Here is an 8,740-nt window from a genome sequence, read left to right on the forward strand (position 1 = left end):
TGTCCCTGGGTGGGATTGAACCACCAACCTTTTGGTTAATAGCCAAACACACTAACCGATTGCACCACAGAGACACTTTGCAAAAGTCCATACTGACAAAGGCTAATAAGCATTCATCTAAAACGTTTCCTAGAAAAACTTTAAAAAGTCAATAATCTGGAGAGTTTTTGTAAGATGTTTCTTCCATCAACCAACGAAGAAACACATTGGTACTTTCCCATGATGAGTGAGTGCTTCAGGATCTCTTGCACTTACATGTGCAGCAGAGTACTGCAATGGAAGTATGCTGGGCCCATAACCCAGAGGTAGGCAGATTGAAACTATCCTCTGCTATATGCATTTTTTTGTTTGTTAATTAAAGTAATCCAAAACTGGGATTGATATTTTGGCTCTTTTATTTTTACTTAAAGTACAATAACTTTTACCATTTTAATTTGTTTTAATAGTATATTGACAGTATAGTTTTCTATCAAAAATCCACTTAATTTTCTTTACCCTGTTATTAAAATGGTAATTGACAAAAAAACTACATTGTCACCAGAAGAGCAATACAAAATGTACAAGTGATATATTAAAATCATCTTTCCAGCTTGAATTTCAATGATGCATTGGGGCAACAATTTTGTGAGAAACATCTTCACCCTTAAATAAAGATTTTCTTAATTCCTTACCTGTGTGCTAATTAGATATCACCTTGTTTTCACATTAAACAGACTTCCACATGAGAAAGCAGCAAGGATGCAGTGGCGTTAATGTTTCCTGGTGTCAACTTGTATTATTTCAGTAGACATTGAAATGAGGATGCATCTTGCTGCCTTTCCAATGAAGCAAGTTTAATTTAGTAATAGGTGAAAAACCATCCTTACAAAGGTGTTAATCAGAGACTTGGCTTTGTGGACACTTTTCAGAGAACAAATTTGTTAGCATAAAAATAAAGCCAGAAAATGAAGAGCTGTTTAATCACTCGATTGGATTTTTCTGCCAGCATATTTTTTTTCTCTGCAACCCACTGCTAAATTGTGCTTCCTAGCTGTTTTTTATAAAATCACTGAATCAAATCTAACTCTGATTACATCAGAGAAGGCCATGTACCCTACACCATAAGATGAGGTTTGAAATTTTGACTTGTCTACTTAAATATCACCAAAATCTGATCACAAGGTTAATTATGTCCCTGGGTGGGATTGAACCACCAACCTTTTGGTTAATAGCCAAACACACTAACCGATTGCACCACAGAGACACTTTGCAAAAGTCCATACTGACAAAGGCTAATAAGCATTCATCTAAAACGTTTCCTAGAAAAACTTTAAAAAGTCAATAATCTGGAGAGTTTTTGTAAGATGTTTCTTCCATCAACCAACGAAGAAACACATTGGTACTTTCCCATGATGAGTGAGTGCTTCAGGATCTCTTGCACTTACATGTGCAGCAGAGTACTGCAATGGAAGTATGCTGGGCCCATAACCCAGAGGTAGGCAGATTGAAACTATCCTCTGCTATATGCATTTTTTTGTTTGTTAATTAAAGTAATCCAAAACTGGGATTGATATTTTGGCTCTTTTATTTTTACTTAAAGTACAATAACTTTTACCATTTTAATTTGTTTTAATAGTATATTGACAGTATAGTTTTCTATCAAAAATCCACTTAATTTTCTTTACCCTGTTATTAAAATGGTAATTGACAAAAAAACTACATTGTCACCAGAAGAGCAATACAAAATGTACAAGTGATATATTAAAATCATCTTTCCAGCTTGAATTTCAATGATGCATTGGGGCAACAATTTTGTGAGAAACATCTTCACCCTTAAATAAAGATTTTCGTAATTCCTTACCTGTGTGCTAATTAGATACCACCTTGTTTTCACATTAAACAGACTTCCACATGAGAAAGCAGCAAGGATGCAGTGGCGTTAATGTTTCCTGGTGTCAACCTGTATTATTTCAGTAGACATTGAAATGAGGATACATCTTGCTGCCTTTCCAATGAAGCAAGTTTAATTTAGTAATAGGTGAAAAACCATCCCTACAAAGGTGTTAATCAGAGACTTGGCTTTGTGGACACTTTTCAGAGAACAAATTTGTTAGCATAAAAATAAAGCCAGAAAATAAAGAGCTGTTTAATCACTCAATTGGATTTTTCTGCCAGCATATTTTTTTTCTCTGCAACCCACTGCTAAATTGTGCTTCCTAGCTGTTTTTATAAAATCACTGAATCAAATCTAACTCTGATTACATCAGAGAAGGCCAGGTACCCTACACCATAACAGGGGGTTTGAAATTTTGACTTGTCTACTTAAAGATCACCAAAATCTGATAACAAGGTCAATTAGGTCCCTGGGTGGGATTGAACCACCAACCTTTTGGTTAATAGCCGTACATACTAACTGATTGCGCCACAGAGACACTTTGCAAAAGTCCATACTGACAAAGGCTAATAAGCATTCATCTAAAACGTTTCCTAGAAAAACTTTAAAAAGTCAATAATCTGGAGAGTTTTTGTAAGATGTTTCTTCCATCAACCAACGAAGAAACACATTGGTACTTTCCCATGATGAGTGAGTGCTTCAGGATCTCTTGAACTTACATGTGCAGCAGAGTACTGCAATGGAAGCATGCTGGGCCCATAACCCAGAGGTAGGCAGATTGAAACTATCCTCTGCTATATGCATTTTTTTTTTGTTAATTAAAGTAATCCAAAACTGGGATTGATATTTTGTCTCTTTTATTTTTACTTAAAGTACAATAACTTTTACCATTTTAATTTGTTTTAATAGTATATTGACAGTATTGTTTTCTTTCAAAAATCCACTTCATTTTCTTTACCCTATTATTAAAATGGTAATTGACAAAAACAAACTACATTGTCACCAGAAGAGCAATACAAAATGTACAAGTGATATATTAAAATCATCTTTCCAGCTTGAATTTCAATGTTGCATTGGGTCAACAATTTTGTGAGAAACATCTTCACCCTTAAATAAAGATTTTCTTAATTCCTTACCTGTGTGCTAATTAGATATCACCTTGTTTTCACATTAAACAGACTTCCACATGAGAAAGCAGCAAGGATGCAGTGGCGTTAATGTTTCCTGGTGTCAACTTGTATTATTTCAGTAGACATTGAAATGAGGATGCATCTTGCTGCCTTTCCAATGAAGCAAGTTTAATTTAGTAATAGGTGAAAAACCATCCTTACAAAGGTGTTAATCAGAGACTTGGCTTTGTGGACACTTTTCAGAGAACAAATTTGTTAGCATAAAAATAAAGCCAGAAAATGAAGAGCTGTTTAATCACTCGATTGGATTTTTCTGCCAGCATATTTTTTTTCTCTGCAACCCACTGCTAAATTGTGCATCCTAGCTGTTTTTTATAAAATCACTGAATCAAATCTAACTCTGATTACATCAGAGAAGGCCAGGTACCCTACACAATAAGAGGGGGTTTGAAATTTTGACTTGTCTACTTAAATATCACCAAAATCTGATCACAAGGTCAATTACGTCCCTGGGTGGGATTGAACCACCAACCTTTTGGTTTATAGCCGAACACACTAACCGATTGCGCCACCGAGACACTTTGTAAACAGTACATACTGACAAAGGCTAATAAGCATACATCTAGAACGTTTCCTAGAAAAATATTAAAAAATCAATAATCTGGAGAGTTTTTGTAAGATGTTTCTTCCATCAACCAATGAATAAACACATTGGTACTTTCCCATGATGAGTGAGTGCTTCAGGATCTCTTGCACTTACATGTGCAGCAGAGTACTGCAATGGAAGCATGCTGGACCCATAACCCAGAGGTAGGCAGATTGAAACTATCCTTTGCTATATGCATTTTTTTTGTTAATTTAAGTAATCAAAACTGGGATTGATATTTTTGCTCTTTTATTTTTACTTAAAGTACAATAACTTTTACCATTTTAATTTGTTTTAATAGTATATTGACAGTATAGTTTTCTTTCAAAAATCCACTTAATTTTCTTTACCCTATTATTAAAATGGTAATTGACAAAAAAAACTACATTGTCACCAGAAGAGCAATACAAAATGTACAAGTGATATATTAAAATCATCTTTCCAGCTTGAATTTCAATGATGCATTGGGGCAACGATTTTGTGAGAAACATCTTCACCCTTAAATAAAGATTTTCTTAATTCCTTACCTGTGTGCTAATTAGATATCACCTTGTTTTCATATTAAACAGACTTTTACATGAGAAAGCAGCAAGGATGCAGTGGCGTTAATGTTTCCTGGTGTCAACCTGTATTATTTCAGTAGACATTGAAATGAGGATGCATCTTGCTGCCTTTCCAATGAAGCAAGTTTAATTTAGTAATAGGTGAAAAACCATCCTTACAAAGGTGTTAATCAGAGACTTGGCTTTGTGGACACTTTTCAGAGAACAAATTTGTTAGCATAAAAATAAAGCAAGAAAATAAAGAGCTGTTTAATCACTCAATTGGATTTTTCTGCCAGCATATTTTTTTTCTCTGCAACCCACTGCTAAATTGTGCTTCCTAGCTGTTTTTATAAAATCACTGAATCAAATCTAACTCTGATTACATCAGAGAAGGCCAAGTACCCTACACCATAACAGGGGGTTTGAAATTTTGACTTGTCTACTTAAAGATCACCAAAATCTGATAACAAGGTCAATTAGGTCCCTGGGTGGGATTAAACCACCAACCTTTTGGTTAAAAGCCATACATACTAACTGATTGCGCCACAGAGACACTTTGCAAATTTCCATACTGACAAAGGCTAATAAGCATTCATCTAAAACGTTTCCTAGAAAAACTTTAAAATGTCAATAATCTGGAGAGTTTTTGTAAGATGTTTCTTCCATCAACCAACGAAGAAACACATTGGTACTTTCCCATGATGAGTGAGTGCTTCAGGATCTCTTGCACTTACATGTGCAGCAGAGTACTGCAATGGAAGCATGCTGGGCCCATAACCCAGAGGTAGGCAGATTGAAACTATCCTCTGCTATATGCATTTTTTTTTGTTAATTAAAGTAATCCAAAACTGGGATTGATATTTTGTCTCTTTTATTTTTACTTAAAGTACAATAACTTTTACCATTTTAATTTGTTTTAATAGTATATTGACAGTATTGTTTTCTTTCAAAAATCCACTTCATTTTCTTTACCCTATTATTAAAATGGTAATTGACAAAAACAAACTACATTGTCACCAGAAGAGCAATACAAAATGTACAAGTGATATATTAAAATCATCTTTCCAGCTTGAATTTCAATGATGCATTGGGTCAACAATTTTGTGAGAAACATCTTCACCCTTAAATAAAGATTTTCTTAATTCCTTACCTGTGTGCTAATTAGATATCACCTTGTTTTCACATTAAACAGACTTCCACATGAGAAAGCAGCAAGGATGCAGTGGCGTTAATGTTTCCTGGTGTCAACTTGTATTATTTCAGTAGACATTGAAATGAGGATGCATCTTGCTGCCTTTCCAATGAAGCAAGTTTAATTTAGTAATAGGTGAAAAACCATCCTTACAAAGGTGTTAATCAGAGACTTGGCTTTGTGGACACTTTTCAGAGAACAAATTTGTTAGCATAAAAATAAAGCCAGAAAATGAAGAGCTGTTTAATCACTCGATTGGATTTTTCTGCCAGCATATTTTTTTTCTCTGCAACCCACTGCTAAATTGTGCTTCCTAGCTGTTTTTTATAAAATCACTGAATCAAATCTAACTCTGATTACATCAGAGAAGGCCATGTACCCTACACCATAAGAGGAGGTTTGAAATTTTGACTTGTCTACTTAAATATCACCAAAATCTGATCACAAGGTTAATTACGTCCCTGGGTGGGATTGAACCACCAACCTTTTGGTTAACAGCCAAACACACTAACCGATTGCGCCACAGAGACACTTTGCAAAAAGTACATACTGACAAAGGCTAATAAGCATACATCTAGAACGTTTCCTAGAAAAACATTAAAAAATCAATAATCTGGAGAGTTTTTGTAAGATGTTTCTTCCATCAACCAACGAATAAACACATTGGTACTTTCCCATGATGAGTGAGTGCTTCAGGATCTCTTGCACTTACATGGGCAGCAGAGTACTGCAATGGAAGCATGCTGGACCCATAACCCAGAGGTAGGCAGATTGAAACTATCCTTTGCTATATGCATTTTTTTTGTTAATTTAAGTAATCAAAACTGGGATTGATATTTTTGCTCTTTTATTTTTACTTAAAGTACAATAACTTTTACCATTTTAATTTGTTTTAATAGTATATTGACAGTATAGTTTTCTTTCAAAAATCCACTTAATTTTCTTTACCCTGTTATTAAAATGGTAATTGACAAAAAAACTACATTGTCACCAGAAGAGCAATACAAAATGTACAAGTGATATATTAAAATCATCTTTCCAGCTTGAATTTCAATGATGCATTGGGGCAACAATTTTGTGAGAAACATCTTCACCCTTAAATAAAGATTTTCGTAATTCCTTACCTGTGTGCTAATTAGATATCACCTTGTTTTCACATTAAACAGACTTCCATGTGAGAAAGCAGCAAAGATGCAGTGGCGTTAATGTTTCCTGGTGTCAACCTGTATTATTTCAGTAGACATTGAAATGAGGATGCATCTTGCTGCCTTTCCAATGAAGCAAGTTTAATTTAGTAATAGGTGAAAAACCATCCTTACAAAGGTGTTAATCAGAGACTTGGCTTTGTGGACACTTTTCAGAGAACAAATTTGTTAGCATAAAAATAAATTCCAGAAAATGAAGAGCTGTTTAATCACTCAATTGGATTTTTCTGCCAGCATATTTTTTTTCTCTGCAACCCACTGCTAAATTGTGCTTCCTAGCTGTTTTTTATAAAATCACTGAATCAAATCTAACTCTGATTACATCAGAGAAGGCCAGGTACCCTACACAATAAGAGGGGGTTTGAAATTTTGACTTGTCTACTTAAATATCACCAAAATCTGATCACAAGGTCAATTACGTCCCTGGGTGGGATTGAACCACCGACCTTTTGGTTAATAGCCGAACACACTAACCGATTGCGCCACCAAGACACTTTGCAAACAGTACATACTAACAAAGGCTAATAAGCATACATCTAGAACGTTTCCTAGAAAAATATTAAAAAATCAATAATCTGGAGAGTTTTTGTAAGATGTTTCTTCCATCAACCAATGAATAAACACATTGGTACTTTCCCATGATGAGGGAGTGCTTCAGGATCTCTTGCACTTACATGTGCAGCAGAGTACTGCAATGGAAGCATGCTGGACCCATAACCCAGAGGTAGGCAGATTGAAACTATCCTTTGCTATATGCATTTTTTTTTGTTAATTTAAGTAATCAAAACTGGGATTGATATTTTTGCTCTTTTATTTTTACTTAAAGTACAATAACTTTTACCATTTTAATTTGTTTTAATAGTATATTGACAGTATAGTTTTCTTTCAAAAATCCACTTAATTTTCTTTACCCTATTATTAAAATGGTAATTGACAAAAAAAACTACATTGTCACCAGAAGAGCAATACAAAATGTACAAGTGATATATTAAAATCATCTTTCCAGCTTGAATTTCAATGATGCATTGGGGCAACAATTTTGTGAGAAACATATTCACCCTTAAATAAAGATTTTCGTAATTTCTTACCTGTGTGCTAATTAGATATCACCTTGTTTTCACATTAAACAGACTTCCACATGAGAAAGCAGCAAGGATGCAGTGGCGTTAATGTTTCCTGGTGTCAACCTGTATTATTTCAGTAGACATTGAAATGAGGATGCATCTTGCTGCCTTTCCAATGAAGCAAGTTTCATTTAGTAATAGGTGAAAAACCATCCCTACAAAGGTGTTAATCAGAGACTTGGCTTTGTGGACACTTTTCAGAGAACAAATTTGTTAGCATAAAAATAAAGCCAGAAAATGAAGAGCTGTTTAATCACGCAATTAGATTTTTTTGCCAGCATATTTCTTTTTCTCTGCAACCCACTGCTAAATTGTGCTTCCTAGATGTTTTTATAAAATCACTGAATCAAATCTAACTCTGATTACATCAGAGAAGGCCAGGTACCCTACACCATAACAGGGGGTATGAAATTTGACTTGTCTACTTAAAGATCACCAAAATCTGATAACAAGGTCAATTAGGTCCCTGGGTGGGATTGAACCACCAACCTTTTGGTTAATAGCCGTACATACTAACTGATTGCGCCACAGAGACACTTTGCAAAAGTTCATACTGACAAAGGCTAATAAGCATTCATCTAAAACGTTTCCTAGAAAAACTTTAAAAAGTCAATAATCTGGAGAGTTTTTGTAAGATGTTTCTTCCATCAACCAACGAAGAAACACATTGGTACTTTCCCATGATGAGTGAGTGCTTCAGGATCTCTTGCACTTACATGTGCAGCAGAGTACTGCAATGGAAGCATGCTGGGCCCATAACCCAGAGGTAGGCAGATTGAAACTATCCTCTGCTATATGCATTTTTTTTTGTTAATTAAAGTAATCCAAAACTGGGATTGATATTTTGGCTCTTTTATTTTTACTTAAAGTACAATAACTTTTACCATTTTAATTTGTTTTAATAGTATATTGACAGTATTGTTTTCTTTCAAAAATCCACTTCATTTTCTTTACCCTATTATTAAAATGGTAATTGACAAAAACAAACTACATTGTCACCAGAAGAGCAATACAAAATGTACAAG

General features: G+C 34.5%; 4 non-coding genes across 4 annotated transcripts; all 4 read right to left on the minus strand.

Annotated features, from left to right (window-relative positions):
- Positions 1-74, minus strand: TRNAN-AUU (transfer RNA asparagine (anticodon AUU)). The gene has a single exon. It is a non-coding gene; the product is annotated as a tRNA-Asn (tRNA).
- A 1,095-nt stretch (positions 75-1,169) lies between these two features.
- On the minus strand, positions 1,170-1,243 carry TRNAN-AUU (transfer RNA asparagine (anticodon AUU)). The gene has a single exon. It is a non-coding gene; the product is annotated as a tRNA-Asn (tRNA).
- A 2,264-nt stretch (positions 1,244-3,507) lies between these two features.
- On the minus strand, positions 3,508-3,581 carry TRNAY-AUA (transfer RNA tyrosine (anticodon AUA)). Its single transcript has one exon. It is a non-coding gene; the product is annotated as a tRNA-Tyr (tRNA).
- Positions 3,582-5,842: 2,261 nt separating this feature from the next.
- TRNAN-GUU (transfer RNA asparagine (anticodon GUU)) lies at positions 5,843-5,916 on the minus strand. The gene has a single exon. It is a non-coding gene; the product is annotated as a tRNA-Asn (tRNA).
- Between the last annotated feature and the right edge of the window lie 2,824 nt (positions 5,917-8,740).

The sequence above is a fragment of the Pseudophryne corroboree genome, unplaced genomic scaffold, assembly GCF_028390025.1.
Source record: "Pseudophryne corroboree isolate aPseCor3 unplaced genomic scaffold, aPseCor3.hap2 scaffold_1848, whole genome shotgun sequence".
NCBI classification, from domain to species: Eukaryota; Metazoa; Chordata; class Amphibia; order Anura; family Myobatrachidae; genus Pseudophryne; species Pseudophryne corroboree.